Source organism: Bubalus kerabau, chromosome 6, assembly GCF_029407905.1.
Source record: "Bubalus kerabau isolate K-KA32 ecotype Philippines breed swamp buffalo chromosome 6, PCC_UOA_SB_1v2, whole genome shotgun sequence".
Lineage (NCBI taxonomy): Eukaryota > Metazoa > Chordata > Mammalia > Artiodactyla > Bovidae > Bubalus > Bubalus kerabau.
The window spans coordinates 115,197,230-115,224,702 of record NC_073629.1 but is presented as its reverse complement, the minus strand read 5'-3'; the positions used below and the strand labels follow the sequence as shown (position 1 = coordinate 115,224,702).

Below are 27,473 nucleotides of genomic sequence, written 5' to 3'. Positions count from 1 at the left end.
TGAAGTCCCAACCTCTGCTACCTGCCAACATAACCTTATCTGGAAACAAGGTCTTTGCAGATGACCAAGTTCAAATAAAGCGATGAGGGTGGGCCCCCATGCAATATGACAAGCATCCTTACAAAACGGGGAAGCTGGGCACAGAGGGAAGGTGGCGTGGAGACACAGGGAGGAGGCGGCCGTCCAGAAGCCCAGGAGAGGGGCCCAGGATGCTTCTCCCTTGGGCCTCAGAAGGAGCTAACCCTGCCGCCACCGCAGCCTGAGTCTCAGGCCTCTAGAGCCACGAGACATGGAAGCTCTGCTGTGCTGAGCCCAGTCCACAGCAGTGTGCTCTGGGGGCCCCAGGAAGGTCACACAGCCTCTTGCGGGTGTGGACACAGATCCGCCATCTCAGCCCCTCGCACTCCTCAGCCGGTGTGGCCTCCCGCCTCCCAGGAATTCCTCTTTTCCAGCCCCCTCTTTGTCCCAGCTGACACAACCGGAACTCAAGGAGCAAATGAGTGTCCAGTCCCAGAACACAGGCCCGGCCTCTGCAAAGTGTGGTCTTACCTCCACATTGCTAGAACGTTCTTTCCTAAGATCCCAAACTCCCAGGCCATCGACTGAAGTGCTGCTCACCCCACAGTCCCGAAGGCGGAGTTGGACGTCGGCGGAGAAAGGCGCCCACAGACCCAGAGTGCTTCTGCAGAAAACCTTGCCACCTCACGGGCCCTGCAGAGGCATTTCTTTGCAGCAACCAAGTACGTGGGGGTTGGGAAACAAGCAAGTTTCACCACGATTCTGGAGCTCTCTGAACTTTTCCATTCACTGAGAACACAACGGAACCACCAGAAAATAGGGGTCGGGTGGAGGACAAAGCAGATCGGTGTCCCCTAAGCTACGGGGAGACCCTCCCTGCCAGAGGGCTCCATCTCCGTGATGTCAGGTTCCCCGTGGGGGAGTCCAGCCCGTCTGCAGCAGGACACGCACAAAATGAGCAAATCCTTAGTAACACAAAAGACACCCTACGTAATCACAGCACAGAAGCAAAACCTTGGCTAGAAATTTCCTGCAGCTGGTGGAAGCCGAGTGGGAAAGCAGCTGAGGGCAAGCGATTAGGCTTCAGGGGGCCCTGGGATCCCCCAGGGACACAGAGACAGAGCGGGCAAGACAGCACAGCTCAAAATACAACAAAGGTGCAAGGGACCCGCCGTCGAGAAGAAGAAAGGCTGGCGAGAATGACAGGCCCATGGGAACAGCAGCAGTCTGGAGGCTGGACGGCCCGGAGGACCGGCATTTAGGGGTGTGCTGTGTCTCCTGGCTCCCCTTGTAGCTCAGTTGGTAAGGAATCTGCCTGCAGCACAGGAGACCCGGGTTTGATCTGGGTTTAGAAGATCCCCGGAGAAGGAAATGGCAAGCCATTCCAGTATCCTTGCCTGGAAAATCTCATGGACACAGGAGCCTGGTGGGCTACAGTCCATGCGGTTGCAAAGTCAGGCACGACTGAGCAGCTAACTTACACTTGTGTCTCCTGGCACAAACTGAACCACAGTTTCGCTGATTCCTCAAGAGGCAATTATTCTGGAAAAGACCGGGGCAGGGAAAAAGCTGTTCTTGAAACATCTGTTTCCAGACAAAAGCTCATTTTTTCCCACGGGCCAACCCTCTCTATAGCCTGGGAGATAAGGAGGTCATTTCTGGCAGCCTCACAAAGGTGAAGATACTGCGGTCTGCACGCTCGGCACCCTGCCTCCAGCCCAGCTCTGTTCCGAGGCTCTGCTCGCTTGTTTAGCATGTGGTTTCCTCACCTGATCCTTTTATCATCATCTTCCTCCTCCTCCTCCTGGCCTGCAGCCGGGACTAAACCAAGGTGATGCCACCATACAAAGAAGGGAACACGAGGTTTTGGAGTCAGGCTGGAGTGTGACCAGCAGCTCTAGCTGTGTGCTCTTGGACACGTTACTTAACCTCTCTGAGCCTCTATTTGTATCACCTGCAGCAGAAAGACAGTAAAATCTGGCTTGACAAGTAAGCACACAGTAGATGCTCAATGAGGACCATTCCTAGTCATCACTGTGCCTGGAGATGAAGGCCAGCTGGCCCAGCACGGATGTCCCCGAAGAGCGACGTGCCAGGGGCTCAAACCACTCAGGAATTCTCTGCGTTTGCACTCAGAGGCACTGGCATGTACTCGAAACCAAAGCCACTACCTTCTCACCTTGATGAGCTCTCTTTACTCCGCTGTGTCACCTGGCTCCGGAAGGGGAAGCCCTCTGGCGAGCAGAACTCAACTGCTTGGCGCCTCCCCTTCTCCATCTATACTATGGGGTGACGCGCTCTCTGCCTCTTCCAAGTGTGTGGGTAAAGTCGGCTGGTTCATGCCAAGCGCTTACTAAGACCCAGCAGGTGCTCTGTCCCCAAGTCAGGGCTTCCTGCTCCTGATGCTAGAAACACTTTGTATGGGACCACTCTGAGTGTGTGTGTGGTTGGGTGGGGCCTGGCTGGGGAGGTGGGGGTTGTGCCCTGCCCACTGCAGGACTTCTGGCAGCATCCTTGGCCCACACACCCAGAAGCTGGGAGCATCTCCCCTAGACAACCCAACTCCAGGCACCACCATGTGTCCCCCGATATCACCCCTCCGAGAACCACCGTCCCTGCTACTGTTATTAACGTTATTTATCTTCTTCCTTTACCTTTAAAACCGAGCTGCCGGGTCGTGTGTTTCTGCCTCTCCTCTCTGGCTCCTGCCCTTGCATTTCAGTCTCGACTTCCACCCCATGGCCACGCCCAACACCCCTGGGCCCTAAGGGGCTCCCCTTGACAGTTTCCCTACCCTGGATGTCGATGACAACCACCTGGGGAGGCGTTGGACTAAGACGGTCCCACCTGGAGATTCAGCAGCACATTTTGAAAGCGCTCACGCACTCCCAACGCACACACAGGGCAGAGGGTCTCTGTGGAGCCCAGACTCACCTATCAGTCAAAGAATCTACAACAGTCCTTCCTTTAGAACCCAGACCCCGATCGCTCAGCCTCCGCTGTGAATGGTGGTCCAAGGTCGCCTCCGCCAACCCCACACCCTGGCCTCCTCAAGTCCCAACCAAGCTCTCTCTCCCTATTCAGGACCTGGCCTTCTCCAAGGTCCTCCAGATACCTCACCATCTGTATGGCCTTATTACTCAGAAGAAAGCCCACTTGCTCAACCCCCAAGATACCACTGGCTTCATCCCCCCCAACCCCAAGCCCCGAGCTGCAGGTCCTAACGACCAGCTAACAGGCCCCCTCCCCAAATTCTGCACGCTCAGCCAGGCACGCCACTCACCTTACCTGGAAGATGCTCTCTGACTCTTTTAAGCCTGACCAAACCCACCTACCCTTGAATAATCCTCCCTGGACCGCTCTGCTGTCACTGACCCTAATCCCGATTACATCATAAAAGTACCCAGGGGCAGCGGCACTTTCTGGGTGTTACTCACAAGGTCCTGAGTCTACACACTCACGGCACTAAGTCCTGGAGGCGAGTTCTGCAGGCGCACACAAGCTGCACACAGGACCCTCAAGTGACTCCTTCCACGCGGGGCACAAGCCCGCAGGGCAGGTGATAGCAGCTCTGAGAATCCACCGGCCACTGTGCCCTAAAGAGCATTTTGACCTTGAAGGGATCAAGGGGCGTTTTAACAGGTAAGTAACAAAGGCCAGAGAGACAGCCCATGAAGGAGCAGATTGAAGTGGCCCCAGGAATTCCAGCACCTTCGCGTAGCCTTCAACCCCGACTCCCGGTGTGGCTATTGCTGCCTGCAGAACAGATGCAACCAAACGTCTCGGCCTGAGTCTGAAGTGAAGCAGATCACAGAAATACAAGGCCAAGCACTGGGGAGAACTCCCTGTAACAGGAGGGCCCCAGGGGCAGGCAAGGTTTTATTTTTAGAAGCAGGACACATTCTTCAAAGGAAATCTTTGCAGAAACCTTGAGCCAAAACCTCGCCTAGGTGTCCTGGGGTCAGCGAGGCCCAGGTGCGCGGGTTCCCAGGGCTGGTGTAAAAAATAACCACAAACTGGGCGGCTTAAAACCAAGAAGCCATCCTCCCCCAGTCCTGGACGCTGAAGGTCTGAAATCAAGGTCTCTGTGGGCATGCTCCCAAAGGCTCTGGGATGAGCGTGTTCTAGGCTCCCTCTTGGCTTGTGGCTTCATAGGCAAGCCTGGTCTTTCCTCGGCTCGTAGATGCCCCTGCAATCTGCCTCTATCGTCCCGTGGCCCTCTATCCTGTGTGTCCACATGGCCGTCTTCTGAGGACACCAGTCACGGGATTAGGGTCCACCCCTGGTGGCTCAGTGGCAAAGAATCTGCCTATCAATGCAGCTGCCGTGGAAGATTCAGGTTTGATCCTTAGATTGGGAAGATCCCCTGGAGAAAGGCATGGCAACCCACTCCAGTATTCTTGTCTGGAGAATCCCATGGGCAGAGGAGCCTGATGGGCTACAGTCCATGGGATTGCGAAGAATCAGACATGACTGAGCGACTGAGCATACACACAGACTTCAAGTCAATTACATCTGCAAAGACCCTACTTCTAGATAAAGTCATACTCTGAGCTTTTGGTAGATGTGACTTTCTGGAGACACTCAGACCCTGGACATCGAGGAACAAGGGACAGGGTAGGGGCAGCAGGCCAGGGGAGTGGGAGGAGGCAGGCTGGCTCCTGGCTAGAGCAGACGGGAGCTGCCAGAAGTCCGAGGGGTGTCCAAAGTCCGTAAGCCAGCAGACTGCATTCTGAGTCAATGCCACATCTGTGGTCACCAGCCCCTGAGCCCCACGCTCCCCTACAATAGGACTGATCACTTCACGCAATAGCTCTTTTAACTGCCTGCATCTCCAGCCAGGCCAAGAGCTTGGGATCAGCAAGCACCTTCAGCCTCCTTGGCAGACAGCATCACTCAGTAAGTAGTCCTTTTCACCAACCAAGGGTTTGTGGGTTGCTCCCATCTCACAGTGCATAGTAGGCTGCCTCTCCAACCAAAACGTCTCGTGTTCCCGGCCCTCTTCACCTCTGTCTAGTGCAGATTTCTGTCCTGAAAACGGGAAGGTTATCAGGAGCGGCGTCCTCCCTAGGGTCGATCACTGACGACGGGGGCACCGAGCCTTGTCCTGCACTATGCGAGCTGCTATGTTAGAACACAGAGAGGAGCAAGACCAGCCTGCCGTAGAGGGCTCGCAGAAATGAGGAAGACGCAGGCACTGAACTACAACAGAAACCACGATACAGTTAAACCAGCCAACCACGCCCACTACAGGCGGTTGAACGGTGTCCCCCCAAAAAGGGGCACTGGAATCCTAAACCATAGTACCTGTGAATTTGACGTTTGGAAGCTGGGTCTTTGTGGATGTGATCAAGTTAAAATGAGGTTACACTGGTTTAGGGCAGGCCCTACATCCAGTCTCTGGTGTCCCTGTAAGAAGAGGGACGTTGGGATAAGGAGACACAGACACATGAGGGGAAGATAACTGGGAAGATGGGACAGAGACTGGAGCGATGAAGCTCAAGCTGCTGGGCATGGACATGGGGAGTGAATGTCCAGAGCTACGAGGAGGAGTCCTCAGAGGAAATCTGGCCCTGTAGACATCTCATCTCAGACCTGCGGCCTCCAGGCTCGAGAGAACCCACTTCTGTTGTTCTAAGCCAGGATGCTTATGGTCACTTGTTATGCAGCCTTGAGAAAGGGGCAGACTCCTGAGACACGCAGGTTCAGTGCGAGACCTCGGCAATAAAGCCAGCGGCAGGACAAACAGAGGCGGGCTTCCCTGCTGGCTCAGCAGTATAGAGTCCGCCTGCCAATGCAGGAGATGTGCGTTCAACCCCTGATCTGGGAAGATCGCACATGCCGCAGGGCAATTAAGCCCGTGTGCCACAACTCTAGAGCCTGTGTTCTGGGGCCCAGGGAACCGGAACCACTGAAGCCCGTGCATCCTAGGGCCCATGAAGCCACCACAATGAGAAACCCAGGCACCGCAGCTAGAGAGTAGCCCCGCCTGCTGCAGCTAGAGAGAAGCACACGCAGCAATGCAGACCCAGCACAGCCAGAATAAAGAAATAAAATTATTTTTTTTTAAAAAGAGAAACTTAAAAATAAAAGATGTAGTAAGTCACATGAATCAGGGTTCAGTTCAGTTTAGTCGCTCAGTCATGTCCGACCCATGAACCGCAGCACGCCAGGCCTCCTTGTCCATCACCAACTCCAGGAGTAGGTACCCCACCCCCAAAGTGGTACTGGTCTGGTCCACGGCCTGTTAGGAACCAGGCTGCACAGCTGGTGAACGGCAGACAAGCGAGCAAAGCTTCATCTGTACTTATAACTGCCCTCCATCACTCGCATTACCGCCTGAGTGCTGCCTCCTGTCAGATCAGTGGCCACATTAGATTCTCACAGGAGCTCGAACCCTCTTGTGAACTGCGTGTGAGGGATCTAGGTGGCTTGCTTCTTGTTAGACTCTAATGCTTGATGGACTCTAATGCCTTGGACTGCAAGGATATCCAACAGTCCATCCTAAAGGAGATCAGTCCTGAATATTCATTGGAAGCACTGATGCTGAAGCTGAAGCTCCAATACTTTGGCCACCTGATGTGAAGCGCTGACTCATTGGGAAAGACCCTGGTGCTGGGCAAGATTGAAGGCAGGAGGGGAAGGGGATGACAGAGGATGAGATGGTTGGATGGCATCACCAACTCAACAGACATGAGTTTGAGTAAACTCTGGGAGTTGGTGATGGACAGGGAGGCCTGGTGTGCTGCAGTCCATGGGAACACAAAGAGTTGGACACGACTGAGCAACTGAACTGAACTGAACTGAATGCCTGATGATCTGAGGTGGGACTGTAATGTGCTTAAAAGTGAAATAAAGTCGCTCAGTCATGTGAGACTCTGTGCGACCCCATGGACCGTAGCCTGCCTCGCTCCTCTGTCCACGGGATTCTCCGGGCAAGAATACTGGAGTGGTTGCCATTCCATTCTCCAGGGGACATTCCCAACCCAGGTCTCCTGCACTGCAGGCAGATGCTTTACCATCTGAGCCACCAGAGAAGTCCTTGGATCATCCCCAAACCATCCACCACCCACCCCCCCAACCCTGCCAATGCCAGATCCAGGGAAAAACTGTCTTCCATGAAACCGGTCCCTGGTACCAAAAAGGCTGGGGACCGCTGACATGAGTTTTTTGGTTTCCCAGCACATCTAAGTTAGTTGTACACTATACTACAGTCTATTGTGTCATACAGTTTATGAAGCTCTGATACGACCGTCTCTCTCACATCCCTCTCCACCACACCGCTAAGACTCAGAGCTGAAACTGAAAGTGTTAATCGCTCAGTCGTGTGCAACTCTTTGCGACCCCATGGACTGTGGTCTGCCAGGGTCCTCTGTCCATTGGATTCTCCAGGCAAGAATACTGGAGTGGATTGCCATCCCCTTCTCCAGGGGACGTTCCCAACCCAGGGATGGAACCCGAGTGAGTATATGATAGTACTGTCAAAAAAAAAAGCGCATGCCTTAATTTAAAAAGATTTTTTATTGCTACAAAACACTAACCATCACCTGAGCCTTTCCTGAACTGTCTTTTTGCCAAGGTCACATCAAAGATCACGGATCACAGATGCTTAGAACAAATATAGTAGCTATTATTTGAAATATTTAATTTAAAAAGTAATAAAAAGTTAGAAATCAAGCATTACTGAAATGTAACAGAGACACAAAGTGAGGAACTGTTGCTGGAAAAAAGATGCCAAGAGACTTGGCTTGACGCAAGGTTGCCACAAATCGCTGTCAATCTGTAAAAACTTGCTTGTCACTTCCCGACCGCTGCCCTGAGGGCATTTGTTGGGTGCGTGTCAAGAGTTATCATTCTCAGTGCTTCTGTGCTCACTGATTTACATGTGACAGCCACCCCATGACACAGACATCATTCCCCCATTGAACGGTTGGGAAAACCGAGGTCTCTGGTCCAAGGATCCCAGCTGGGTGGCTGCAGGGGGAGCCCATGAACCCGAGGCTGGTGTGAGCCCAACACAAGGATAGCGGAGCTGGAGAAGTCCCTTTCTAGACAATTCAAGGACCACCAGCTGTTCCTCCTCACTGCCCACTGGGCCGACAGCAGCCTGGGTCCTGGAGACCAGAGCAGGACCCTCAAGCTGGGCTGCTGGGGCAGAGCTGACAGACAGCCCAAACATCCGCTTGGTGCTTTTTTTTTTAATCAATGCATACATTAGCAGGGGCTTCCCTAGTGACTCAGATGGTAAAGAATCTACCTGCAATGCAGGAGACCAGGGTTCCAACCCTGGGTCAGAAAGATCCCCTGGAGAAGGAAATGGCAACCCACTTCAGTATTCTTGCCTGGAGAACCCCATGGACAGAGGAGCCTGGCGGGCTACAGTCCATGGGGTCGCAGAGAGTCGGACACGACTGAGCCACTAACCACACACATTAGCAAGCCTGGTGTGAAACCACCCTGTTTGTCCGCTGAGCTTCTGCTACCCATCTGCACCAGGCAGGGATGAAACAGAACCCGACCGACCCAGCAGCTTTCCTGTGCGGAGACTGAGTGCCCCAGAGGCCTTGGAAGCCAGGCCCCTGGCCTTTTGATAATCGGCTATTTTCCTTCCAGTTCTGAGGGTGACGCAAGAGCTTGGCCGGTGGGGGGAAGACTGTGACCTGGAGCCAGAGGGCAGTCGGGGAGGAGCTTTCCTTTCGCCTCCCAGGGGGTGATTATTTTATACAGAATGTCAGAAAAAGCATCGAGAGGAGAAAAGAATCACCCATGGGCAGAAGGGGCACTGCCTCGGTTGATCCCATCCTCTGCTTTCTCTGCTCAGCGCTCGTACTTGGCCGTCTAGAGGATTCTTAGCAGCACCTTCGCCCTGCTGCCCCGCCCCATCCTTCCCCCTCCTCCTGGTCCATGGGAGGTCTCTGTGCTCTGTCCCGCCGGGCCTGGGCTTGGACCGGAGCCCCAGGCAGCTTCGGGCCCCCTTGCCTACAGCACCAGCTGCTGGCCCGAGCCCAGGGCTCCTGGCTGGCTGGCTGCTGCCAGCGCCTTTCTGCTCACAAACACCCTCCCTGGCTGCCCCCTCACTGCCCCCAAAGCCTCTCCCACCTCAAGGCCTGGACGCCCTGGTCTCATTGGAGTTGATAAGGCCACGGGAGCGCCAGGTCCCGAGGGCGTTTGCCCACATGCGTCTCCCCGGGTGGCTTTCCCACGCTGACCGCTATCCCTGCTCTGAGCCAGCCTGCGAGGCCTGTCCCGCAGGTCTCCTGTCACACCTCCAAGGCTGGTCCTCCCCCGTCCTTCCATGCTTTCTCCTCCTCTGCCGGCCCCTAGAGTGCCCACTGTCCCCAATGTCCATCCCTGCCCTTCTGCTTCATCACTAGGCACATTCTCCTTGGGGGCTGGCCACTGCCAGGCCACCCCTGGGGACAGGGTGGGGACGGGGCCACCTAGTCTCTGCTGATGCCTGAAGCCCAGTCTCTGCAGTACCTGCCCACAACCTAAGGATGGCCACCACAGGGCCAGACGGCTGGGTCCTCCCCCTGCCGGCCTGAGCGCACTGCCCCCTCTCCTGCATCTCTGTCCTAGCAGAGGGAACCATCCATCTTCCCCAGCCGGTCAGTTCTGGAGTTGAAACAGAAATGCTCTCCTGGATGGCAGTGTTTCTCAACCTTGGCCCTACCGACATTTGGCATGGGGTCATTTTTCGTCATGGGGCCCATCCAAGTGCATCCCAGCAGCATGCCCACCTCTACCCACTGGATGCCAGGAGCCCCCCCCACCGCCTCAGCTGTGATGACAGAAGCATCTCCAGACGCTGCCAGATGGCCCCTGGTGACACCCTTGCTGGAAAGGGCCAGGCGGGGAAGACCACAGGCTCTGTGGGCCACGTGGCCTCCACTCAAACCATTCAGCTCCGCCCTGCAAAGGCAGACACGGCCACAGACAATGAGCGTGCGCGGCTGGGCTCTGAGAAAACCTGATTTGCAAAGGCAGGGGGCACACCGGATTTGGTCCACTCGTTCCTGAGACCGCAGCCTCCTGGTCCATCTCCGGACACTCTCTGGCGGGCTCCCCTCCGCATCCATCCCCTCCTGTTTCCTCTTTTGGGAATTTCCCATGCATCACCTCAATATACTGCCTGTGGTCTTGACCCCCTACTCAATTTCTCAGGTATGAGTTCTCCCTGACCCGAGGAAAACAGAAATCGTTCGAATCCTAACTAGGACGATAACACCCTTTACCATGGGCCAGGCCCTGGGCTACAGGCTTTACCAACTAATTTAAACCTTTAGAACGGGTTCGGTCAGTAGAGGGAATGAAAGAGATTTGGGGAACCAACTTGTTCACAGGATCTGTGTGGGCCCCAAACCTTCATCCTATCCCTGGGATATCACGTGGATCATTTGCTGCTATCCCTGCCCGCTCCCCCGGCACCTTCCTCCTCCACCGTCTACTTAGGTCTCAGACCCTCTGAGACCACAGGCAGGGCCATGGGATGAAGGGGTGGTGCTGGAGGATCGCGGCAACATGGACCAACACCGCCATCCCTGGACGGGCTTGCGTCTTTGTGGGCACACTGGCCAGGTGGAAATCTGGGCCAGCAGCCCTGAGTGGCACCTCAGCGTGAGACTCACGGTTCTAAACACCCTGCAGTCCCGGCTGCCTCCAGCCTGCTGGTTTCTTTTCTGGAAGGGTTTTGCATCACAGTTAAAAATCATTAAAAATGAAAGAGAATATACTTTGTTTCTCATAAAGATGCTATGCCAGAGATTTCTAGTTGATCTCTCCTTTATCAAACCCCAGAAACGTCAGGTACGATATCCTTGAAGCAGCAGGTAACCCTTACGAGGTTTTCTGAACGTGCCCAAGAGCACAGGAAAAGGAAAAACAAAAGAGAAAGGAAGGCAGCAAAAGCATCATCAGTAGGAACAGAGCAGGGAGAGACGGGGAGGGTGAGGTCATGCCCCCCTCCACCACCTGCTGCCTGTCCTCCGCTTTGGGTCGCAAAGAGTCAGACACGACCGAGTGACCGAACTGAACTGAACTGAATGACAGTGAGATGGGGGAAGGGGGGCAGCGAGTGTAGGGAGACCCCAGAGTAATGACAGTAGGAAGGAAGGGATGGGGAGGCAGGTACTGGGGATCCAGGGAGCGACCACCCCGATCTCCCCTGATCTCCTCTCCAGCCTGGTCTTTCTACTGGAGGCAAGGGAGCCCACCCGATGTAGTGGTTCCAGATGAACCCCTGGTTGACCTCCCAGCAGGTGCAGAAAGGACACGAGGGGAGTCAGCACACAGGAGCCTGTCCACGGGAGCTCACTCATGAGTGGTACCCTGAAGACTTCCTGCAGAAACAGCATCCCAACTGAGACAGGAAGCAGGCAGGGTTTAGGAAAATGACGTAGTCCGAGGACACAACATACACTGATTAGAACCAACGAGGTCCGAGATGGCAGACAAGTGGACCTCCACTAGACCTTGAGCCTCAGTATACGCTCGCTGTAGCACACCAGCAACCTAAACCACACACCCCCACCCACAGGCGTCATGAGAGTTCCAAGGCCGAGCATAAAAGGTCAGAAACTGGGGGAGTCGACTTGATGTCTTTCATTAGCGTCATAGTTTTCTGTATACAGCTCTTTCGTCTCCTTAGGAAGGTTTATTCCTAGGCATTTTCTTCTTTTCCTTGCAATGGTAAATGGGATTGATTCCTGAATTCCTCTTTCTGATTTTTCATTGTTAGTGTATAGGAATGCAAGTGATTTCTGTGTATTGATTTTGTATCCTGTAACTTTACCAAATTCACTGATTAGCTCTAGTAATTTTCTGATAGGATCTTTAGGGTTTTCTATGTATAGTATCAAGTCATCTGCAAACAGATGAGAGTTTTACTTCTTCTTTTCCAATGTGGATTCTTTTTATTTCTTTTTTTTCTCTGACTGCCATAGCTAGGACTTCAGAACTATGTTGAGGAATAGTGATGAGCCTATCTGACGGGCAGCAGTGGAGATACAGACATAGAGAACAGACTTGTAGATACGTGGGGGGTTGGGGAGGGAGGAGAGGGTGGGATGTATACAGACAGAAACATGGAAATGTGTACATTACCATATGCAAAACAGATAGCCAGCGGAAACTAGCTGTGTGGCTCCGGGACCCAAACCAGGGCTCCAGAACAACCCAGAAGGGTGGGAGGGAGAGGGAGGTGGGAGGGAGGTTCAAGGGGGAGGGGGTGTATGTGTACCCATGGCTGACACATGTTGCTGTATGGTAGAAACCATCACAATATTGTAGAGCAATTATCCTTCAATTAAAAATAAAGAAATTTAATCATAAACAGGTGGGGTGGCTCAATTCCTGGAAATCCCCACCCCTTCCCCCAAACAGCTGGAATACTCCTCCCACTCATTAGCCTACGAAATTACCATCCCTTGAGAGTCCTTGGACTCTCAAGGAGATCAAACCCATCAATCCTAAAGGAAATCAACCCTGAATATTCACTGTAAGGACTGATGCTGAAGCTGAAGCTCCAATACTTTGGCCACCTGAAGTGAAGAGCCAACTCACTGGAAAAGATCCTGATGCTGGGAAAGACTGAAGACAGGAGTATAAGGGGGCAACAGAGGATGAGATGGCTGGATGGCATCATCGACTCAACGGACATAAGTCTGAGCAAGCTCCAGGAGATGGTAAAGGACAGGGAAGCTTGGAATGCTGCAGTCCAGGGGGTCGAAAAGAGTCAGACACAACTTAGCGACTGAACAACAACACATAACCAACAACCCCACACCTTGGACACCCCTCACCTTCTGAGATGGCGCACCCTCTGTCTATGGAGTGTGCATCTCCCTGGAGAAACCTTTTTCCTCTTTACCATGGCTCACTCTTGATTTTTTTCCCGTGAGAAGCCAAGATCCCACACCCAGCGGCCGTCCCAAGGACTCAGACGTGACCTGGGATGTGACCATCCTCTCGGGCTCCGCTCTCTTTCCTGCAACACAGGGAGGGCAAACTATTTCCTAGCGACGCATGCCAACCTGCCTCCCAACAAATACAGATGACTGGTTCTCAAGTTATGTTATGTCCTTTGGAAATGTAGAGATCCCAGGTAGAAGTGGTGTCCATCCTGGCCTTACCTGGACTCTGGGATGTGTCCCACTGATGGACAGTTCAAGAACCCTGCCTAGCCTCCCACCATCCGACCCCAGCTCTTATTGCTGTGGGGAGCTGTGTACTGGCTTTGGGGTCAGAGGCTGCTCTGAGCTCCCATTAATCACGGTTGGGCTTCCGAAGCACCACCTCCCTCATCAGTAAGAGGAGGCCACGGAGCCCTACCTGGCCTGGCATCACCTCTGGGAGAAGGTCAAAAGGTCAAGAACAAATCCGAGAGCTCTGCAAACTGTAAAGCACTCTGCAAAATTTCAACAGTGAACCTACGGAAGAGTTCTTCGAGCACTGCGCAATACCGTCTCCTCCCTGAAACCTCCTCGGCCAAATCCACAACAGGCCCAGACCACACACACCGTGCATCAGAAGCCCACCTCCCCTGAGAGCCCATTCCCAAATTCCTCTTCCCACGCCCCTCAAACCTGAGCACCGTGCAGACTGACAGTTCAGGAGGGCCCCCTCTCTCCAGCCACCAACCCACGGACAGCCTGCTGGTGGCCCAGACCCTGGCTTCCCATCAAACACCCGCACAGCATCTCTGGTTTTCAGGAATGGGGCAGAGCAAGCCCAGGTCAGCTAGACTCCAAAGGTGATTTTCATAAGCCAGGTCCTCTCTACAACAGAGCAAATACCATTGGTATTTGAATGGAAAGCAACAGAAATAAGAACCAGATGAAGAAAAGAAGGAGGCTTCCCGGTGGGGCTAGGGGTAAAGAACCTGCTTCCTAGTGCAGGAGACAGAAGACGCAGGTTCGTTCCCTGGGTGGGGAAGATCTCCCGGAGGAGGGTATGGCAACCCACTCCAGTGTTCTTGCCTAGAGAATCCCATGGACAGAGGAGCCCAACGGGCTAAAGAACACAGGGTTGGGGTCACAAAGATACAACTGAAGGGGCTTGAGAATTTCATCTGGGTGTGTGCTGAGCGCTCTTGGTCAAGGATAGACCTTCAGCCCCTTGGTCTGACACCGGCTTATCTTCCAGCCACCTTATCTCCATGCTGGCCTTAGCCTTCTTCCAAGTCATGCAAAACTCATTTGAGGAATCTGACAAGGGCTGTGGGCTTTCTCTTTAGAAAACCAGCTATATCTGTAAAGTTTTGTTTGACATGTTGGGACCTTAAGGACCCTCTCAATAGGCTGCTAGAAGTCCCATGGGGACACGCCTGCTATTGATGAAGATGATGTTCAAGGGGCTGAGGCTCAGACCACGGTGACACCCCAAGCACACATACAGCATCAATCAATGCTTTTCACAATTACTTTAAAAAAAACCAAAGGCAGAGATGAGGCTCTATGTTCATACAGAAAAATAGCAAATGTAAACAGGATTGATGGTGGGCAATGATGAAGTGGGAAGAATCAGGTTTATGGAACCCAAAGTCCAGGGCTGCCCAGGAATTGGGGTGGGGGGGGGTGTCCTGCCCTCTAGGAGCCAGGGCGAAGGGCTTGAGAAACCGTGTGAAGTGTCTGGGGCAGGGCAGCTCTGGGGCCACATCAGTGACATGTTCAGAGACTGATGCTCGGGGGCCTCTAGATACAGACACACACCAAGGGAGTCCCTGGGAGGTTAAATGGCTTACCTATCTGGTGGGGTGGCAACCTCAGAAGGAGGGAGGCAGAAAGGGAAGGAAACAAGGAGGATGGGAGGGAGAGAGAGAGGGAAGGAGGGAGGGGAGGTACGTTTGCATAAAGGCCCAGGGGAGGGTGAAAGCTCGCACCTCCTCACTCTGCTGGGTGCTTCACTGCCTGGTCCAGGCGCTCCTCCAGCCTGGACAACCCATGGCCCTGTCCCCTCCCTCTGATGGACCAGCAACGGACCCCACTTGCAGGTCAGCCAATCCACCATCTGCCTCCGGACCCAGCAACTGAGGACCTGCTCCAAAGGGTCAGCGGGCCCCAACCCACTTCCAAGAGCAGGGAGCTGAGAAAGGCAAAAGCACCCCAGGGCAGGTCCTGCTCATGGACTGCTGGACCGTGGCTGGTGGCCATTCCTCTACACGCTGGCTGAGCGGCAGAGGCTGGGTAACTGGGGAACATGCCATGCGGTTCCTGAAAAGCGGTTTCATTTCTCCAACTCTGGTTCCCAGGTCCTCTGTGATCTGGGGGCTTGACCTCTGATCTGGGGGCTTGACCTCTGGATGTTTCCAACAACCCTCCCACTGTTTCTCTTGAGCAAGCTGCAGTGCCTATTCCATTCCTTTTTATCTGAGAACCTTCTGACCTGGGCTCTGTCTTTACAGGTGAGGAAACTGAGTTTCAAGGAAATTAGTTTATGCAAAATGCTTGTGCTCATTATTGAAATCTGTCTCTGCCCGGAAAAGATTAAAGCTGTAAGTTTTTGGCAGAGACGTTTTTCTGACTCCAAACAGACATTTTTCTGACCCAGGAATGAAACACATTCACTCTGTCCTTCCTGAGTTGCAGCTGGCCCAGTCAACTTCAAAAAACAGATGAACGAAAGGGGAAAACTTCAGCCAGGGATGGGGACCCGGAGGTTTTCTGATTAGATTGGGAAGTTCTTTGTAGCCTACGCAGGTTTCAGCAGGAGACTGGAAAGCTCTGGAAATAAACAACTGCGGGATCTTTCTTCCACTCACCTTTTATCTCCACGGCCTCAAGTATGTCAAAAATGTCTCAGCGGTCCCCAGGACACGCCTGCTTTAAGAAGAGTGAAAACGCAGGCTGGTGATGAAACTAAAACACAAGGCCTGTAAGACCACAGAGGCTGTTTTCCGTTTAGTGCCTCTGCCCAAGCACTCAGGGTTCTCACCCGCCCGCATTCCCCGGACTTCACTCTGGTGGCCCCTGACCTCACGGTCAATATGAGGTTTTTAATTTTTATATAATATAAAATTTAAATTTATTTTTAATAAATATTTTTAATTTAATGAGGCAGCCCCGATGTGACTGAGGCTCACTCATGCAGAGCTTCTGAAAGAGGCTGAGCACCGCTTCACATTCAAGCAATGTGTGGCCAGGTCCCTGCAGTGGTCCAGCTGCTGACCCCCTGTGATGACAGGCCTTACCTCCAGGGGGCGGCCTGCAGGCCTGGGTGTCTGCAGTTAAGGATGCTGGCCTTGGCTGTGGGGAAAACTGGGATAACCGACAGGTTGTCGTCCAATTCAAACCTCAAGAGTTAACCCCTTAGTGGCAGGGCAGGAGGGCAGGGGGCAACAGGAGTAGGCCCTGAGGGGGAGCAGCGGTCTTCTTCTGAGGTGATGGAAAGGTTCTGAGACCAGAGACAGGTGCTGGTCACACGACACTGTGCACTAAATGCCAACTGAACTGTATACTTTTAAATGGTTAGTTGAATGCTATGCAAATTTCATGTCCCAAAACCCAAGCTCACGTAATCAGAAAATCTGGCGATACACAGTCTGAAAAGTAACCCCTGAAGAGCAAGAATCTGTCTGAGTGTCCACATGGACCAGACCTTGGCCAAGGCACTCCCTACAGGGAGGGTGGACAGGTCCATGCAGCTAGACAGCACCGATCTTTGAGACCACCTAACTCACTTCCTAACTGCAGCCTTGATTTTTAAGTAAATTTACAGTTTTAAGAGAAAAACTTTAACCTGTTTGATTCACAAGTGATTTCTACTGGCCAGAAGGGGACTCGAGGGTACTGGCCCCATAGCTCATGTGTCCTCCCAGTAAGGAAGGATGACTTGGTACACACAAATAAGCTTATTAATAACCCTCTGAACCTGAACATGAATGGGGCACTCTCTGAGCCTGACTTCTTGTCTGTAAAATGGACAGGACGTGTTCCTGGGCAGCAGGAGACCTAACATGCAGACAACAGGTGAGCGAGGCTGGAGCTCCTGCCTCCATGGCCATTGGCAGGATCATGGGAACTGGCCTTGACCCTGGTCTCCCACCGAGCCCCTCCTTGGTTGGCACACTCCCCGAGGAGCCATCAGGCCAAGTTCTGCTATTTGCCGGTTACGCTGGTCCTTCACATGAGTCTTAAAGTGAAGGGAACTGGAATCAGGCATCATTCCTGCTCCCTCACCTTGAACAGCAGCATCCACTGGCCCTTTAATAAATGATTTCTGGTGGCGGTAACAGGGGATCAGTAACAGGTAAAGAACCTGACGCCACGTGAGTGGAGAGTGAAGTACAAAGTCGCTTCAGTTGTGCCCGACTCTGTGCGACCCCATGGACTGTAGCCCATCGGGCTCCACTGTCCATGGGATTCTCCAGGCAAGAATACTAGAGTGGGTTGCCATACCCTTCTCCAGGGGATCTTCGACCTAAGGATCAAACCAGCGTCTCTTAAGTCTCCTGCATTGGCAGGCGGGTTCTTTACCACTATCGCCACCTGAGAAACCCAATGTGTATGTAATCCCACGTGGGTGGAACTACATGCAAATCACAAAATTAGGCACTGGTAAAACCTCTTGAGGGTTTCCCTGGTGGCTCAGACAGTAAAGAATCATCCGGCAATGCGGGAGGCCTGGGCTGGATCCCTGGGTCGGGAACGTCCCCTAGAGAAAGGGATGGCTACCCACTCTGGTATTCTTGCCTGGGGAATTCCGTGGACAGAGGAGCCTGGTGGGCTACAGTCCATGGGGTCGCAAAGAGTCAGACACGACTGAGTGACTAGCACTTTCACAAAACCCCTTGATGCCTCTCCTCACAATGAACTTAGGACAAATCAGATCTTGAACATTAAGAAGCAAAGAGAAAACACTTCATTTGTGTGTTTTCTGTAGGGGGGAAAAAGCCACAAAAATTGGCCAAATGTGTGAGGATCCTCTTCTGGCCATAGCCAGTGGGTGGTCTCTTTAAATGCTGGGAGACACACATCCACTCCCTAAAGCCCCCACGGCTGTCTGCCACCTCCATGGCCAGGAGAGGTGTGAGCCCCTCTCTGGGAGCCCTTAATGACAGGATGGAGACCCCGGGGGCAAGGCCCACCCACCCTGCTTCCTCTTCCCAGGGGTCCTGATGCCCTGGGTACCCTGGCTCACTCCCAGAAAAAGCAAACCACATAAATGACACCCAGGAAACTGTTGGAGCTGAAAAGGGGTCCTAAGTAGAGCTCCCCGTTGACCTCCTGCTTTGCTCAAGAGGGGTCCACCCTGGCCAAGCTGTGTCCTCAATTCAAACCCAGAGGAGGTAACCTGGGGAGGGGGGCCACAGGGCAGGGAGCCCAGCCACACCATCCCTGGTATCTACCAGGGTTATCTCCAGAGAAGAGCCAAGCCACATGCTTGCTGTTTGAGTTCAGAAGCCCCAGCTTTCCGGCCAATGCCAGTCCAAAAGAATGCGAGGAATGTGGATGCCTTTCACTGGGTTTCACTGCAAACCCAAACAGATCGCAACCTCCAGGGCAAAGGCTTGCTGACAGCCACTTCCTGGGTAGAGGTATTTTAAGTCCCTAAGACCTCAGTGGGGACCAGAACACTCCTGAATTCCTCACCCACTATTAAAAGCCCCAGGGTCATAACCTGCAAACCTCCTGCAACATTCTTTCTTTATAGCAAAGGCTGATACTGGAAAACAAAAAGATATGATATAAAAGGGGGGGGGAGCGCAGTGAAAGTGGAAACAAAATCTAATCAGCTGCCTCCCAGCGAACAGAAGACACACAGGATTTAAGGATAACCTGCACTTATTCAGACACTTTATCTGGAACAGCTTTTATTATTCAACTGGGTCCTGCAAGGATTTCCTGGCTTCCCTGGTGGCTCAAATGGTAAAGAATCTGCCTGCAATGCAGAATTTCTGGGTTCAATCTCTGGGTCGGGAAGATCCCCTGGAGAAAGGAATGGGAACCCACTCCAGTCTTCTTGCATGGAGCATTCCAGGGACAGAGGAGTCTGGTGGGCTACAGTCCATGGGGTCACAAAGAGTTGGACATGACTGAGCAACTAACATTTGACTCTACAAGGCAGCAGGGTCTGGGCTCTTCCATCTCAACCCCCTTCTTCAACTTGTGTCTGCAAATGACCCCCTTACATTATATCTGATCTTTTTCACCCTGAGTTGGAAAGTCTCCTTTGTTTTTAAATATGAAGTCTGCACCATGTTACGTAGATAATCTGACCCAGCTGATTGTACTATAGATGGTTTCTCCTACTATTATTGCAGGTCATGGGGATAAAGATCAAGAACAGCAGAGAAAATATCTGAGAACGTTCTACCAGGCCGCCATTCACTCTCCCTTCTTTCTGCCAACTCACTTCTTCCTCCTGAGCAGTGGCTAAAGCTTCCTGCTCACGTTTTCTGCCAACCTCACACTCCTTTCCCAGGACACACCTGTCCCAGGGCCACACAGAGCCAAAGGCATCGCATCTCATCACTGGTGGCCATTGTTTGGGAAGCTCGGAACCTCTCCAGCTTTAAGAATAAAGCTGCTTTGTGCAAACACACAGGACAGCCAACCTGGGCTCCGTCCCCCCGCTGTCAGGGAGGCAGACAAGCTGCCCAGCTGGTTTCTGGGCAGAGAGAGAACGTGTCATCAGTGGACACAGAGGGAAGTCACCGAGGTAAACAGAAACCCGAAGCTGTTCCGGGAACTTGCCCGTGCCAGGAATGCCGGTGACCTCTGACCTCCTGCAGGCACGTGGAGCGCTGACGAGGAGGAGGTGAAGACAGGCCTGTGCAGGGGGATGGATGGTGCTGCAGGGTCTCGGGGAAGTGACTTCTCCCTCCTGAGCGGCTCGTGGGCACTCTGGGCATGCCCCCTCCAGGGGGTGACGCCGCCCCCTCCGTGGGACAGGCCCCGGTGGGGGGCAAACTCAAGCGCCCTGCCCGCATCGCTTACCTGCCACCGGCCCCAGCTCCCTGATGTCAGAGCACCAGCCCCAGGATGCGGCCTTCTGTCCAGAGAAGGGAGACGCTGCAAGACAAAAGGGGAACCGAGACTGAGAGCCAGAGTCTTGTGCAGCTGAAGAACTCATTTCCACCTCTTTCCTCCAAGGCTCTTCCACATCTGGAGCCGGTTTCGTTGGCCACTGCGTTTACCGGGGAAGACGAGGGTGGCGGTGGATGCTGGAATCGGCCCCGGAACCCCTTCCATTCTGGCTGCCAGATGCGTGGCCGGCTTTCTAGAACCCCCTCCTGGAAAGAGGCCCTCCTCCACCAGGTCACGGCCCCGCTGGGGCAGCCACTCTGCAGTAAAAGGATGCCCCCCACCTCCTACCCAACCCGGACAAGTGGGAAAGGGCTGTCCAGGGTTGGAGCATCTGTGGGGTCTCAAGGGCTTCCCTCTGCACCCCCAACCTCAGGGCCCTTCCAAAGGGTCTGACCCCAAGACTGCACCCCGGTAACCTGTGCCACAGTTGGTTTCTGGGAGCCCAGTCACCAAGAGGGCATTTTGGGCTTGTTTCTTCTCAAGGCTGTATTGTCTTCCCTCACCTGCTATTACTTCTGCAGAGATAGGCAGTGCAGGCTCAACAGAATAATCTTATCAGCTAAACCCAAGAGATGGATTCCTCGATGGCTTGCCAGCAGTGGGGTTTCCTCCCCACTTGCTGGTCACTTAGGAGGTGGTGACTAACAGTAACCAAGGAGCCCACGTCTGCAACAGGTTCCTTAAACAGGGTGATGATGGACGGTGGGATCGAAGGTACCACCGTGGCACGACACCCTGGCCTTCTGGACGGGAGTAACAGAGCTGCTCCAGGATTTACAGGAGCCCTGCATCCGGCCAGCCTGTGAAACAGGAGGAGGAAATCCCATCCTGGGCACCTTCCCTAAATCACTGTCCTCCCCTGGAACAGACCCTCAGCCACGTTATCAGTCCACATGCAATCACAAGGAGCATCACAGGAGGGCAAGAATTATCCTGAGATGCTGGGGCAGCTGGCTGGTCTTCACAGCACCGTTTCCTCTGGGGCTTCCATGGCGAAATGAATTCCAGACGCACAGAAAGGTAAGAGGACAGGCTGGGAGGCATGGAAGGAAATCAACCGGAAGGAAAGAGAAAATCCAGCACTTGTACACTTAACTCTTAAGGTAGAGACAGACCTAATGCACAAGGAACGTAGGAAACACAAAGGCAAAAGGAAAAACCTCAGTGAAATCAACGAATGCTACAAAAAGGCAGCAACAACCTGAGGAAACATATCTGAACGTGACAAAAGATTCAGACCCCGAGAAGTTCAGAAAATGCAGGTGGGGTAGGACGTTCAAGGCTCAGGATGCACAGGCCGCTGTCCACCCATCACCTGGATTCTGGGTGCATCTGCAGACCTTGGCATGCCATCGAGTTGCATGCAGGATCCCAAAGACAGTCTAGACAGGGCAGATGAGAACCTCGTCACTTTGAAAGGCCTGGAGGGAGTGAAACAGTGCAGGGGTGCCTCTCAGAAGTGGGTTTTTGGTATTTTAATGCTTGTTCCCTGGTGGCTCAGTTAGTACAGAATCTGCCTGCAATGTAGGAGACCCTGGTTCAATTCCTGGGTCGGGAAGATCCACTGGAGAAGGGACAGGCTACCCACCCTCGTATTCTTGGGCTTCCCTTGTGGCTCAGTTGGTAAAGAATCAGCCTGCAATGTGGGAGACCTGGGTTCAATCCCTGGGTTGGGAAGATATTCTGGCCTGGAGAATTCCATGGACTGTATAGTCCATGGGGTCACAAAGAGTCGGACACGACTGAGTGACTTTCAGTTTCACTTTCAATGCTTATTCAGACTTCTCTAATCTTTCCAATTTGCTCTATGGTGTGAATAGCATACATCTCTTTTGTTCTTTTTTTTTTTTTAAGTCACTGTATCAGCCTGAGGGGCTTCCCAGGCAGCACTAGTGGTAAAGAACCCGCCTGCCAACGCTCAAGATGCAGGAGATGCGGAATTGAGCCCTGGGTTGCGAAGATGCCCTAGAGGAGGTAAATGGCAACCCACTCCAGTATTCTTGCCTGGAGAATCCCATGGACAGAGGAGTCTGGCGGGCTACAGTCCCTGGGGTCACAAAGAGTCGGACATGACTGAAGCGACTTAGCACGCACACATGCACCAGTCTAAGAACTTGGGTGTCTCCTTTGCTTTATAAACCATCCCCTCCCCGGCATCTAGGCTGGGGGGACAGGACTTTGTACCCTCCCTCCTGTCCAGGTGCCCACTCTGCTGAGCCTCTCACCTCTGCACGGGTCCACCTGCAGGCCCTTCAGGAAGGGCGAGAAGGAGTCGGGGCTTGGCAAGGCCACAGAGTCTCATGCAAAGAGCATCTCTAGTGATCAACGGCCTCTACTTCCCACATCTACATCACGGCTCTCCCTAAAGCCCATTTCCCAGATGCAAAATAGCTGTGTGCTCTGCGCAACCAGAGGAGCCCACCACCAAGTCTTTTATGAGAAGGGGAGGACTTTATGAAGAGGGGAGGAATGCGTTTCCTCTCCCATTCCAATTACAGCATCCTCAGTCAATGCAGCTTTAAGTGCTGGATCACTCAGCATTTTGGGCAAGAGCCTAGGAAAACACTGGGCTTTTCTCTTGCTCACTGCAGCAGGCTCCTGAAGCTCTGTTCCCTCATAGGGATCCCTGGAAGGTTCCTAGATAGATCTGTGGCATGACAGGTGCACACCCAGAGCCCTCTGCCCACTCAGCGTTCACGACTCTGGCTGTGAACGGGTGAGCCTGTGAGGTCCAGTGTACGGGGACTAGGTGAACAGGATCAGCCCCTTCCCACCTCCCCAGCTGCAGGCTCTATCTCTCTGGAAGTCCCAGGTCTCTGCACAAGGACCCGCTGACCTGAGAGGAGAGGGGTGTGGCCCTTCAGCCAAGGAGGGAGCAGCCAGAAGCCAGGGGCCCATCAGTCTCCACAGCCCCCAGAGAAAACACAGGACTTAGTGTATGTGGATCAAGTTAGCCCCAAACCCTGGAGTCTAGAAGATGTCTGATATCCTGATTTCATGGTTTGTTTCCAGACACATCAATGCTGTTACTGCTGAAGTTCGGGGGGGAGTCTCCAAGAACCACAGAGCTGTCATAAAGCAATGCTGAGAAGGCTCTGTTGTCTTCAGGAGCCTTCAAACACAACCACAGTCCAGTGGGGATACCACTGACATCACTGGCCTGCATCACTCTACAGCTGCTGCATCCGCAGCTTACCATCTTGGCTGGTGATAGGATGACAGGGCTTATCCTACCTGAGGACAGCTGGAAAGCTCAGCAGGTAAACTTAGAGGCTCAAGAAACTTAGATGAGAAACTATTCAAACAAAGACAGAGCCTCATCCTAAAGTCTCACCCCAGGACAGGTCCCAACAAGACACTCAGCCATTCTCTCCCCGTGCCTAAAGTTATGGTCAAAATCATGCACCCCGTCCCATGCACACAGGCATCCCAGGTGGCACTAGTGGGAAAAAGAACCCACCTGTCAATGCAGGAGACATAAGAGACTCAGGTTCTATCCCTGGGTCGAGAAGATCCCCTGGAGAAGGAAATGGCAACTCACTCCAGCATTCTTGCCTGAAGAGTTCTATGGACAGAGGAGCCTGGTGGGCTACAGTCCATGGGGTCGCAAGGAGTCAGACACAACTGAAGCAACTTAGCACGCCACATGCACCCCATGGATACACTGAAGCCCTAGCCCCCAGACCCTCAGAATGTGACCATATTTGAAGAAAGGGTCTTTATAGAGGTAATTAAGTGAAAACGAGGTCAAGAGAGGGAATCCAAACCCAGTTCGACAGGTGTTTTCACACAGGAGGAAATTTGGAGGCAGATACACAGATAGGGAGAACTCCACGTGAGAATGAAGGCGAGGATCAGGATGATGAGTCTACAAGTCAAGGTTGCCAGCAAACCACCACAAGCTGGGGGAAGCCTGGGACCATGTCTCCCGCAGAGCCTCAGAAGGAACCAACCCTGCAGACACTCCATGTTGGACTTCCAGCCTCCTCTGTACTGGGAGACGATACATTTCTATTGTTTAAGCACTAAAGCTTGGGGCTCTTTGTTATGGCACCCAAGCCAACTCATACAACCAATCTCATACAACATACAACAAACCAGGAGAAGGAATCTTCAGGAGGCCACCTGTCTCAAGAGCTGAAAGTGACAGGTTCAGAAATACTCCGAAACGTTCTCTTTGCTCGACCTACAGCTTGGTTCGTGTTAACCCCACGAGAGCTGGCAACCCTGCAGTGCCAAGCCTCTCAGAGCAGGACCTACGTGGCCCTCTGATGTCACTGAACACCCAAACCTCCGTGCTTTGCTCCTACAACCCCAGCATGTGCTCAGCGGCCCGGCATCTACGCAGTCGCCCAGCACAGTTCTTCACAGCTGGAGGAAAAGCATTTCTAGGGTGGCTCTGGGGAAACTGGCCTATTACCTGGGTTTCTAACCATCACAATGGACACGTATGGATCCACCGGCCAAAGGTTCCTTTACATCAGGCACCTGCCAATATCTAGACTGGGATCTCTCCAGGGCAAGATTCGGTCTCACCACTCTTGTGCCCACCACACCTGAAAACACCAAAATAGCAGCTCGAAAGCACAAAACAGAGACAAATCCAGCCCAACAGCCTTCTCTGCCCACGAATGAAGAGCATTTTTCAATAGGGAAAGCACATACTAATACATAAAAATTATACGAAATGTTTTAAAAATATGAAATTCAGATCGCAGTGTGCAGAAGTACAGTTTTATTGAACACAGGCACCCTGTCCCTTTACGGATTTGTCTGTGGTTCTTCTGTGTGTCGATGGCCACAGACCCCTGAGAGGGCTGCAAAGCTGAAACACTGCCTGGCCTGGCCTTCTACAGTGAAAGTGCGCTGACCCCGGTCTACACCAGCTCCATGCAGGCTGCAGGGCAGAGGCCAGCCTGGGGTAGGCTCAAATTACAGAGGTGGGCAGCACCCACGGGGCATGGCCAATGCCCAAGGGCTGGCCAGGTAGCAGGCAGCATCTGAGATGGCCAGAGGAAGGGAAGGGCAACAATGGGAGGTGTGGCTTGAAAAGGAAGCAGGAATGGCCCAGAGGTAAATTTTATCAACCAGAAACTGCTTCCTGGAGCCCGCTCCAACCTGCGAGGGGAGAGCTCAGGCCCCTCTGGGGCACAGGTTAGCACCCCGAGTCCCTCTGCAAGAGATGCTCAAGGCATGTGAGCATCGGGGTCCCAGGCCTGGCAGTGGACTTCACTCTTGGTTCTCCATTGTTTATGGAAGAAAGGACAAGGCAACCAATTTATAAAACTGAGAAAAATCATGCTTCTGCAGACAGACCTTGGTATTTAACGCTAACAAAATAAACACCAGTGAAACAACAGTACTTAGGTGTGTGGTGGGTGAGGCGCCAAGTGAAATAACACCTGGTCTCTGGGGAAACCTTTCTTACAGAGAATACAGAACTGCTTCACCTACCTCTCCTAAAATTTCATAATATTTCAAATTTTATAGATTGGGGGGCAAGGAACAGCCTTTTCTCTCTCGTGGAGGAAGCCTAGATTGACTGTGAAGCACAGAAGGTGGGTTACTGAGACACAGGTCGACCAGATGCCCATGGCAGCTTCGCCCTACACACCTGTGCATTCCCACCTGGCACCTGGCACAGTATCAAGTTGGCGGTTTGGTTCATGGTTTGTGGTCGGCATTCTGTGCATCCTCCCTCCCCAGCAGGGCGGGGACGAGGGTGGAGGCTCCTGTGTGTGTGGGTGACCTGTGCCCACTCCCTCTCAGGTATGTGGACGCCCACACCTGTGGCCACAAGGCTGCCTTCTCCTCCTCCTTTGGGCTTTTGCTCCCGCTGGATGGAGCTGATGGGCTTTGCTATGGACATTTTAATGGATCTAATTATCACATAAATCATCATGGGAGATGAGCAGCTTCCAGGACTAGTCAAGTGGAATATTTTGTAAAGACCTGATAGAGGGGAATCACTTAAAACAGGCTGGCAAACTAGACCACATTAACATTTAAGAAAAAAAATAAAATAACTCCAGAACTCTTGACTCAGGCTGCTTTGCCAGCCTTTGTGTCATCCCTTGACTCTAAACTGGGAATCAGGACTTCCCTGGGGGCACAGTGGGTAAGAATCTCTCCGCCAGTGCAGGGGACAGAGGTTTGATTCCTTATCCGGGAAGGGTCCACAGGCAACAGATCATCTAAGCCCGTGTGTTGCAACTACTGAAACCTGTGCCCTAGAGTCTGTGCTCGTCAACAAGGAGCCATCATGATGAGATGTCCACGCACGCAACTAGACAAGCCCCTGCTCCCCGCAACCAGAGGAAGCCCGCGTGCAGCATCAAAGACCCAGTGCAGCCAAAAACAACAAATAAATATAATAAATGTAAAAAAGTAAACAAATGGGGAATTGTGAGGCTGTACTAGGCTGGGGTCCCTGCATGCCAGATACAGTCATCAAACACACACTCAGGGAAAGACCTTCACCCAATGTAGGAAGACCGGAAGATCCATGGACACTGTTTTTTTTCCATTAAAAAAAAAAAATCTAATTCTTCCAGGCTTTGACTAACTTTTTCCACTCACTGACTAATTACTTAGGACCTTTACAATCTGACCGGGGTCACAGATCTGGGCTCCCAGGAGGGCTGGAGGTTTAAATCCAACATCATGACAATCCCCACTGCAAAGCTGATGAAGGAGCTTCCAAAGTCTGAGGTTTTCCATTCTGACCATAGCCTCCTCCTCTGAATAAGTGGGGAGGTGGCTCCAGCCAGGGGCTGGGTGTGTGAGATGCCATATGGATGGGGAGAGCCTGGACACGGAGGTTTCTGAGATGACCCCGTCAAATCTGAAGACTTGCATTCCAGCTCTGCCCTTCATGGGCCTGATAACCTCTGCCAGCTTACCTAACTTGACTCTGGGTCTGGGCTTCCTCAAGTGTAAAACAGGGTTCTCCACGTCATGCTGGAGATTACTCTTTAGTTTTTGTTTTTTCTACTCTACCATCTTTTTTTCTCCCTATCATGTAGAGTAGATTCTTCCCATCTTTTCTGTTAGTCTATGGACTGCAAGGAGATCAAACCAGTCAATCCTGACGGAAATCAACCCTGAATATTCACTGGAAGGACTGATGCTGAAGTTAAAGCTCCATCACTTTTGCCACCTGATGCGAAGAACTGACTCATTGGAAAAGACCCTGATGCTGGGAAAGATTGAGGGTGGGAGGAGAAGGGGGCAACAGAGGATGAGATGGTTGGATGGCCTCATCGACTTGATGGACATGAATTTGAGCAAGCTCCAGGACGTAGGGAAGCATCTGGAAGGACACGGAAACCTGGCGTCTTGCAGTCCATGGGGTCACAAAGAGTCGGACATGACTTAGCAACTGAACAACGGCAACATGGGCCACCTTAAGGGCAGAGACCCTGCCTTTCT

General features: G+C 52.8%; 1 protein-coding gene across 4 annotated transcripts in view; it reads right to left on the bottom strand.

Moving 5' to 3' along the window:
• SH3BP4 (SH3 domain binding protein 4) overlaps positions 1 to 27,473 on the bottom strand; it is a 99,972-nt gene that overhangs the window by 37,126 nt on the left and 35,373 nt on the right. For all 4 annotated transcript variants that reach the window (XR_008716105.1, XM_055586522.1, XM_055586523.1 and 1 more), the window contains one exon: positions 19,953 to 20,027. The gene's annotated coding sequence lies outside the window, so the exon portion shown is untranslated. The remainder of the gene's footprint in view (positions 1 to 19,952; positions 20,028 to 27,473) is intronic.